The 5,905-nt window shown below is 51.0% G+C and overlaps 2 protein-coding genes across 3 annotated transcripts in view; one reads left to right on the plus strand and one right to left on the minus strand.

The window, feature by feature from the left end:
* The window catches only part of CENPT (centromere protein T), a 27,119-nt gene extending 26,572 nt beyond the window's left edge, over window positions 1-547 (minus strand). The window contains exon 1 of the mRNA XM_011996716.1: window positions 435-547. The gene's annotated coding sequence lies outside the window, so the exon portion shown is untranslated. The remainder of the gene's footprint in view (window positions 1-434) is intronic.
* Window positions 22-5,905, plus strand: part of NUTF2 (nuclear transport factor 2) — a 27,491-nt gene continuing 21,607 nt past the window's right edge. Inside the window, exon 1 of one of the 2 annotated variants that reach the window (XM_011996711.1) lies at window positions 22-311. The gene's annotated coding sequence lies outside the window, so the exon portion shown is untranslated. Of the gene's footprint in view, window positions 422-5,905 lie in introns of both variants that reach the window. The other variant, XM_011996712.1, reaches the window with a different exon arrangement.

Raw genomic sequence — 5,905 nt, forward strand, 5'->3', positions numbered from 1 at the left:
TCCGCCTCCCGCCGGTCCTGTGAGGCGGCGGCCGGGGGGAACGCAGAGAGAGCCAGCCAGGCGCCTATCTGGGCCGTACCGTGCTGGTGGCTGATGCACTGGCCTGCGCCATGGCCGGGCCTTTTTCTCTAGTCGGGACCATCCGGATGGGGCCTTAGGGCCCCGCCCCGTCTAGCCTGGCCCGGCCTGCGCGAGCCCCGCAAGCTCTGCAGGCTGGTTAGCGGGCAGACCCCAGTCCCACGTCCTGCTACCCACCTACGAAGGATCCGGGGATGGGCAGCGCCACCCGGCCCGCTCCAGAGTCAGCATGGGTAAGGGCGCCCGCCTGCCGCAGCCGGGGCTTGGGCCCCTCACCCTGTTCCCGACCATAGCCCGGCCGGGGTGTAGGTGAACGCCCCCTGCTTGTCTGCCCCTCGGGAGTGTACGTTTCTTACCGCTCGCTCTGTGGAGCCCGTACTAGAGTTCTCGCAGGGAGGGCAGGGTCAGGGAATATGAGGCGGGAGGGGATTCCACGGGAGACTTTACCCCTGGCTGGGCCTGATGGGGTGAGGCGGCTCCTGGCGGGTAGGCCCAGCCCACGCCCTTCTCTATCAGTGATCAGGCCCCAGCGGCAACTATAGAATTGCCCCGCAGGATGACTTCATAAGAATGGGATGTTAAGGTGGGACTTAATGCACAGGAAAGTAGAATTCAGGCCTGAGGTTCTTGAGCCTAGTGCTAAACCAAAACCTGGGCTGGAAGGGGCCTCTGTGTGGAGCATGTAGATTTCAGACTTTGTAGGGCCCTTCCGAAGCCTGGGCGGCAGAACTAGGGCTGGAAGCTGCAGAAAGTCTGGCTTTCCCTCACTTGCTTGCTCACTTCCCAACAACTGGAGCCGCCTATAAACAGGCAGGAACGTGGTTGCTTTATGAAATTGCCCTTACTGCTGCCATCAGAGACCCTACTGAGTTCTGGGAGAAGGGTTGTCTTTGACCAGAGAATACTATCCTGATAGCCTTTGTCAAGGCGCTTCTGATTGAGAGATGGTAAATTTAGGAACCAGTCCAGAGAAGACCTTGGGACTAGGGGAGAGATGGCATGTAAAGCCTTGATTTCTCTGAGCTGCAGTCTTTCCAGAGACTAAAGAAGCAGCTCAGGCCTGGCGCGGTGGCTCACGCCTGCAATCCCAGAACTTTGGGAGGCCAAGGCCAGCGGATCACCTGAGGTCAAGAGTTCCAGACCAGCATGGCCAACATGGCGAAAGCGCATCTCTACTAAAAATACAAAAATTAGCTGGACGTGGTGGTGCATGTCTGTAATGATAGCTACTCAGGAGACTGAGGCAGGAGAATTGCTTGAACCGGGAGGTGGAGATCGCAGTGAGCTGAGATCACGCCACTGCACTCCAGCCTGGGTGACAGGGCAAGACTCTGTCTAAAAAAAAAAAAAAGCTGGGTATGGTGGCGCGCACCTGTAAACCCAGCTAGCTACTCGGGAGGTTGAGGCAGGAGAATCGCTTGAATCCGGGAGGCAGAAGTTGCAGTGAGCAGAGAGCATGCCACTGCACTCCAGCCTGGGCAACAGAGCAAGACTCAGTCTCAAAAAAAAAAAAAAAAAAAAAGCAGCAGCTCAGTCTCTGCAGCCCTGGCCTCAGCAGCAAGCAGAATATCAGAGCTCTTAGGAGGGCCGATTGAGACCCAAGGTGAAGAAAGCAACTGCCCCTACATTTTTTTTTCTTCCCCCTTGAGTATTTTCCCATGTAATGTTTTTCTGGTCATTTCTGGTCACTTCTTCCAAGTACTCTTTTTTTTTTTTTTTTTTTTTGAGACGGAGTCTTGCTCTGTCACCCAGGCTGGAGTGCAGTGGCCAGATCTCGGCTCACTGCAAGCGCCGCCTCCTGGGTTCACGCCATTTTCCTACCTCAGCCTCCCGAGTAGCTGGGACTACAGGCGCCCGCCACCTCGCCCGGCTAGTTTTTTGTATTTTTTAGTAGAGACGGGGTTTCACCGTGTTAGCCAGGATGGTCTCGATCTCCTGACCTCGTGATCCACCCGTCTCGGCCTCCCAAAGTGCTGGGATTACAGGCTTAAGCCACCGCGCCCAGCCTCCAAGTACTCTTGACTTAGAAGTTTCCTTGCATATGAATTGCTCTGCCTAGTTATTTTCCCTGGTCAGGAAGAACAGGCAAGGATGCTGCTCAGATCTTATCAAATCCTGCCTTCTCTTTGGATTTAACTTTCCTAGTCCATATTCTGGCCCATGAGGACATGGAAATCAGGTTCATCCAAAAGGGACTACCCACAGGGCAATGAGGTGAAATCTAGAACTAGAAGCAGTTATTTCAAGACTTTCCGTAGATTGTCTGGATTGGTACTTTCTAGGACACAAATTTCAGGTGAGCTGGCTTATGGCTCTGGCTTAGTTTGCGTATTTCGTGGCCCTGGGTGGCTTGACCAGGAGAGGTTTTTTTTGTTTTTTTGTTTTTGTTTGTTTCTTTGGAGACAGAGTCTCGCTCCGTCACCCAGACTGGAGTGCTGTGGTGTGATCTCGGCCCACTGCAACCTCTGCCTCCTGGGTTCAAACAATTCTCCTGCCTCAGCCTCCCGAGTAGCTGGAACTACAGGTGCATACCACCACACCTGGCTAATTTCTGTATTTTTATTAGAGATGGGGTTTCACCATATTTGTCAGGCTGGTCGAACTCCTGGCCTCAGGTGATCCACCTGCCTTGGCCTCCTAAAGTGTTGAGATTACAGGCGTGAGCCACCACGCCTGGCCTGTTTTTGTTTTTTTGAGATAAGATATTGCTTCGCCCTCCAGGTTGGAGTGCAGTGGCTCAGTCGTGGCCGACTGTAGCCTCGACCTCCCGAGCTCAAGTAATCCTCCCTTTCAGTCTCCCAAGTAGCTGGGACTACAGGCATGTATTAGTACTCTGGCAAATTTTTTATTTTTTATTTTATTTATTTACTTATTAGACGGAGTCTTGGTCTTTCGCCCAGGCTGGAGTGCAATGGCACGATCTCAGCTCACTGCAACCTCCGCCTCCGGGGTTCAAGCGACTCTCCTGCCTCAGCCTCCCGAGTAGCTGGGACTACAGGGGCACGCCACCATGCCTGGCTATTTTTGTAATTTTAATAGAGATGAGGTTTCACCATATTGGTCAGGCTAGTCTTGAACTCCTGACCTCAGGTGATCCACCTGCCTTGGCCTCCCCAAAGTGCTGGGATTACGGGCGTGAGCCACTGATCCCAGCCTAATTTTATTTTTATTTTTATTTTTATTTTTTGTAGTGATGTGATCTCCATATATTGCCCAGGCTGGTCTCAAACTCCTGAGTTCAAGTGATACTCCCACCTCAGCCTCCCAAAGTGCTGGGATTACAGACATGAACAATTGCCCAGTGATCACAAGGGTTTTCTTCAGGGTGAAAAAGATACTTTTCCTTCTCCGAGGTTACTCAAGAGTAGGAGGAATCCAGGTGCCTCCCTCTCATTCCAACCTCTAGAAGTTCCCTGTAACTTCTTTGTCTGAGGTCAGCTAGCCATCGCTAGGCATCCTGATCCTGATAATTTGTTAACGTTTCTGGAACTTGGCAGGCCATCTAGGTCTCAGATATAAGAGAAGTACCCTGAGGTTCTCGGGGATCTATCTGCATCCTCTGTTCATGTAAGGCTGACTTGGAAGTGGGACCTGGCATGCGGTGGTTGGGATTTGGCTGCACAAGGATGAGGCGGGATATCAAGATGCTTCAGTTCTCAATTAGCTCAAAATTATGTCCTTTCATGTGTAGAGGCCTATCTGCCTATCAGTTTTTTTTGAGCCAGAGTCTTGCTCTGTTGCCCAGGCTGGAGTGCAGTGGCGCCATCTTGGCTCACTGCAAGCTCCGCCTCCTGGGTTCAAGCGATTCTCCTGCCTCAGCCTCCCGAGTAGCTGGGGTTACAGGTACCTACCACCACACCCGGCTAATTTTTGTATTCTTAGTAGAGATGGGGTTTTACCATATTGGCCAGGCTGGTCTTGAACTCCTGACCTCAAGTGACCCACTTGCCTCGGCTGCCTAAAGTGCTAGGATTACAGGTGTGAGCCACCGCACCTGGCTGAGCCCATCTCTTCTCTCCGAGCCATGTCTTGTTTTATTCTGCTGCCTTTGGAGTTGGTAGTTTGGGAGGGGAAGAATTACTTAAGAGAGACACAGACTAGTCAAGGTGCGGTGACTCACACCTGTAATTCCAGCACTTTGGGAGGCCAAGGCGGGCGGATCAGGAGGTCAGGAGTTCGAGACTAGCCTGGCCAATATAGTGAAACTCTGTTTCTATTAAAAATACAAAAATTAGCCGAGCATGGTGGCGGTTGCCTGTAATCCCAGCTACTTAGGAGGCTGAGGCAGGAGAATTGCTTGAACCCGGGAGGAGGCTGCAGTGAGCCAAGATTGTGCCACTGCACTCCAGCCTGGCAACAGAGTGAGACTCTGTCTCAAAAAATAAGAAGACACAGAATTTTTTTTTTTTTTTAATACTTTAAGTACTAGGGTACATGTTCACAACGTGCAGATTTGTTACATATGTATACATGTGCCATGTTGGTGTGCTGCACCCATTAACTCCTCATTTACGTTAGGTGTATCTCCTAATGCTATCCCTCCCCACTCCCCCACCCCACAGTAGGCCCGGTGTTTGATGTTCCCCACCCTGGAGACACAGAATTTTCAAATTTCAGAACTAGGCCGGGCGCAGTGGCTCAAAACGCCTGTAATCCCAACACTTTGGGAGGCTGAGGAGGGTGGACCACTTGAGGTCAGGAGTTCGAAATCAGCCTGACCAACATGGAGAAACCCTGTCTCTACTAAAAATACAAAAATTAGCTGGGCGTGGTGGTAGATGCCTGTAATCCCAGCTACTCTGGAGACTGAGGCAGGAGAATCGCTTGAACCTGGGAGGTAGAGTTTGCAGCGAGCTGAGATGGTGCCATTGTACTCCAGCCTGGGCAACAACAGCGAAACTCCGTCTCGGAAAAAAAAAAATTCATAACTAGAAGCCACCTTATATCAAAAATTCTAGGATTCAGCACCAGCTCCGAAGCTGGAGTATCGCTTGAGGCCAGGAGTTCAAAACCAGCCTTGTCAACATTGCAATACCCATTTCTACAAAAGAAAAATAAAAAAATAGCTAGTGTGGTTATGGTGTTGTATACCTGTAGTTTCAGCTGCTCAAGAGGCTGCAGGAGGCCAAGGTTCCGTGAGCTATGATCATGCCACTGCACTGTAGACTGGGGACACTCTACAAGACCCTGTCTCTAAAAAAAAAAAAAAAAAAGCTAGGATTCCCTTAATGAAACACTGGTATTTTTTTTCTTTTGTTTTCTTTTTTTTTCACCCAGGCTGGAGTGAAGTGTCACTCTTGCCCAGGCTGGAGTGTAGTGGCACAATCTCGGCTCACTGCAACCCCCGCCCCCCAGGTTCAAGCGTTTCTCCTGTGTCAGCCTCCCGAGTGGCTGGGATTATACCTGCCTGCCATCACACCTGGCTAATTTTTATATTTCTAGTAGAGATGGGGTATTGCCATGTTGGCCACGCTGGTCTCAAACTCCTGACCTCAGGTGATCTGCCCACCTTGGCTTCCCAAAGTGCTGGGTTTAGAAGCGTGAGCAACCGTGCCTGGCGATTTTTTCTTTCTTTCTATTTATTTATTTATTTATTTGAGACGGAGTTTTGCTCTTGTTGCCCAGGCTGGAGTGCAATGGCGTGATCTTGGCTCACTGCAACCTCCGCCTCCTGGATTCAAGCGATTCTCCTCCCTCAGCCTCCCTAGTAGCTGGGATTACAGGCATGTGCCACCATGCCTGGCTGATTTTATATTTTTAGTAGAAACGGGGTTTCTCCATGTTGGTGAGGCTGGTCTCGAACTCCTGACCTCAGGTAATCCACCCA

Source organism: Mandrillus leucophaeus, unplaced genomic scaffold (genome assembly GCF_000951045.1).
Source record: "Mandrillus leucophaeus isolate KB7577 unplaced genomic scaffold, Mleu.le_1.0 Scaffold522, whole genome shotgun sequence".
Lineage (NCBI taxonomy): Eukaryota > Metazoa > Chordata > Mammalia > Primates > Cercopithecidae > Mandrillus > Mandrillus leucophaeus.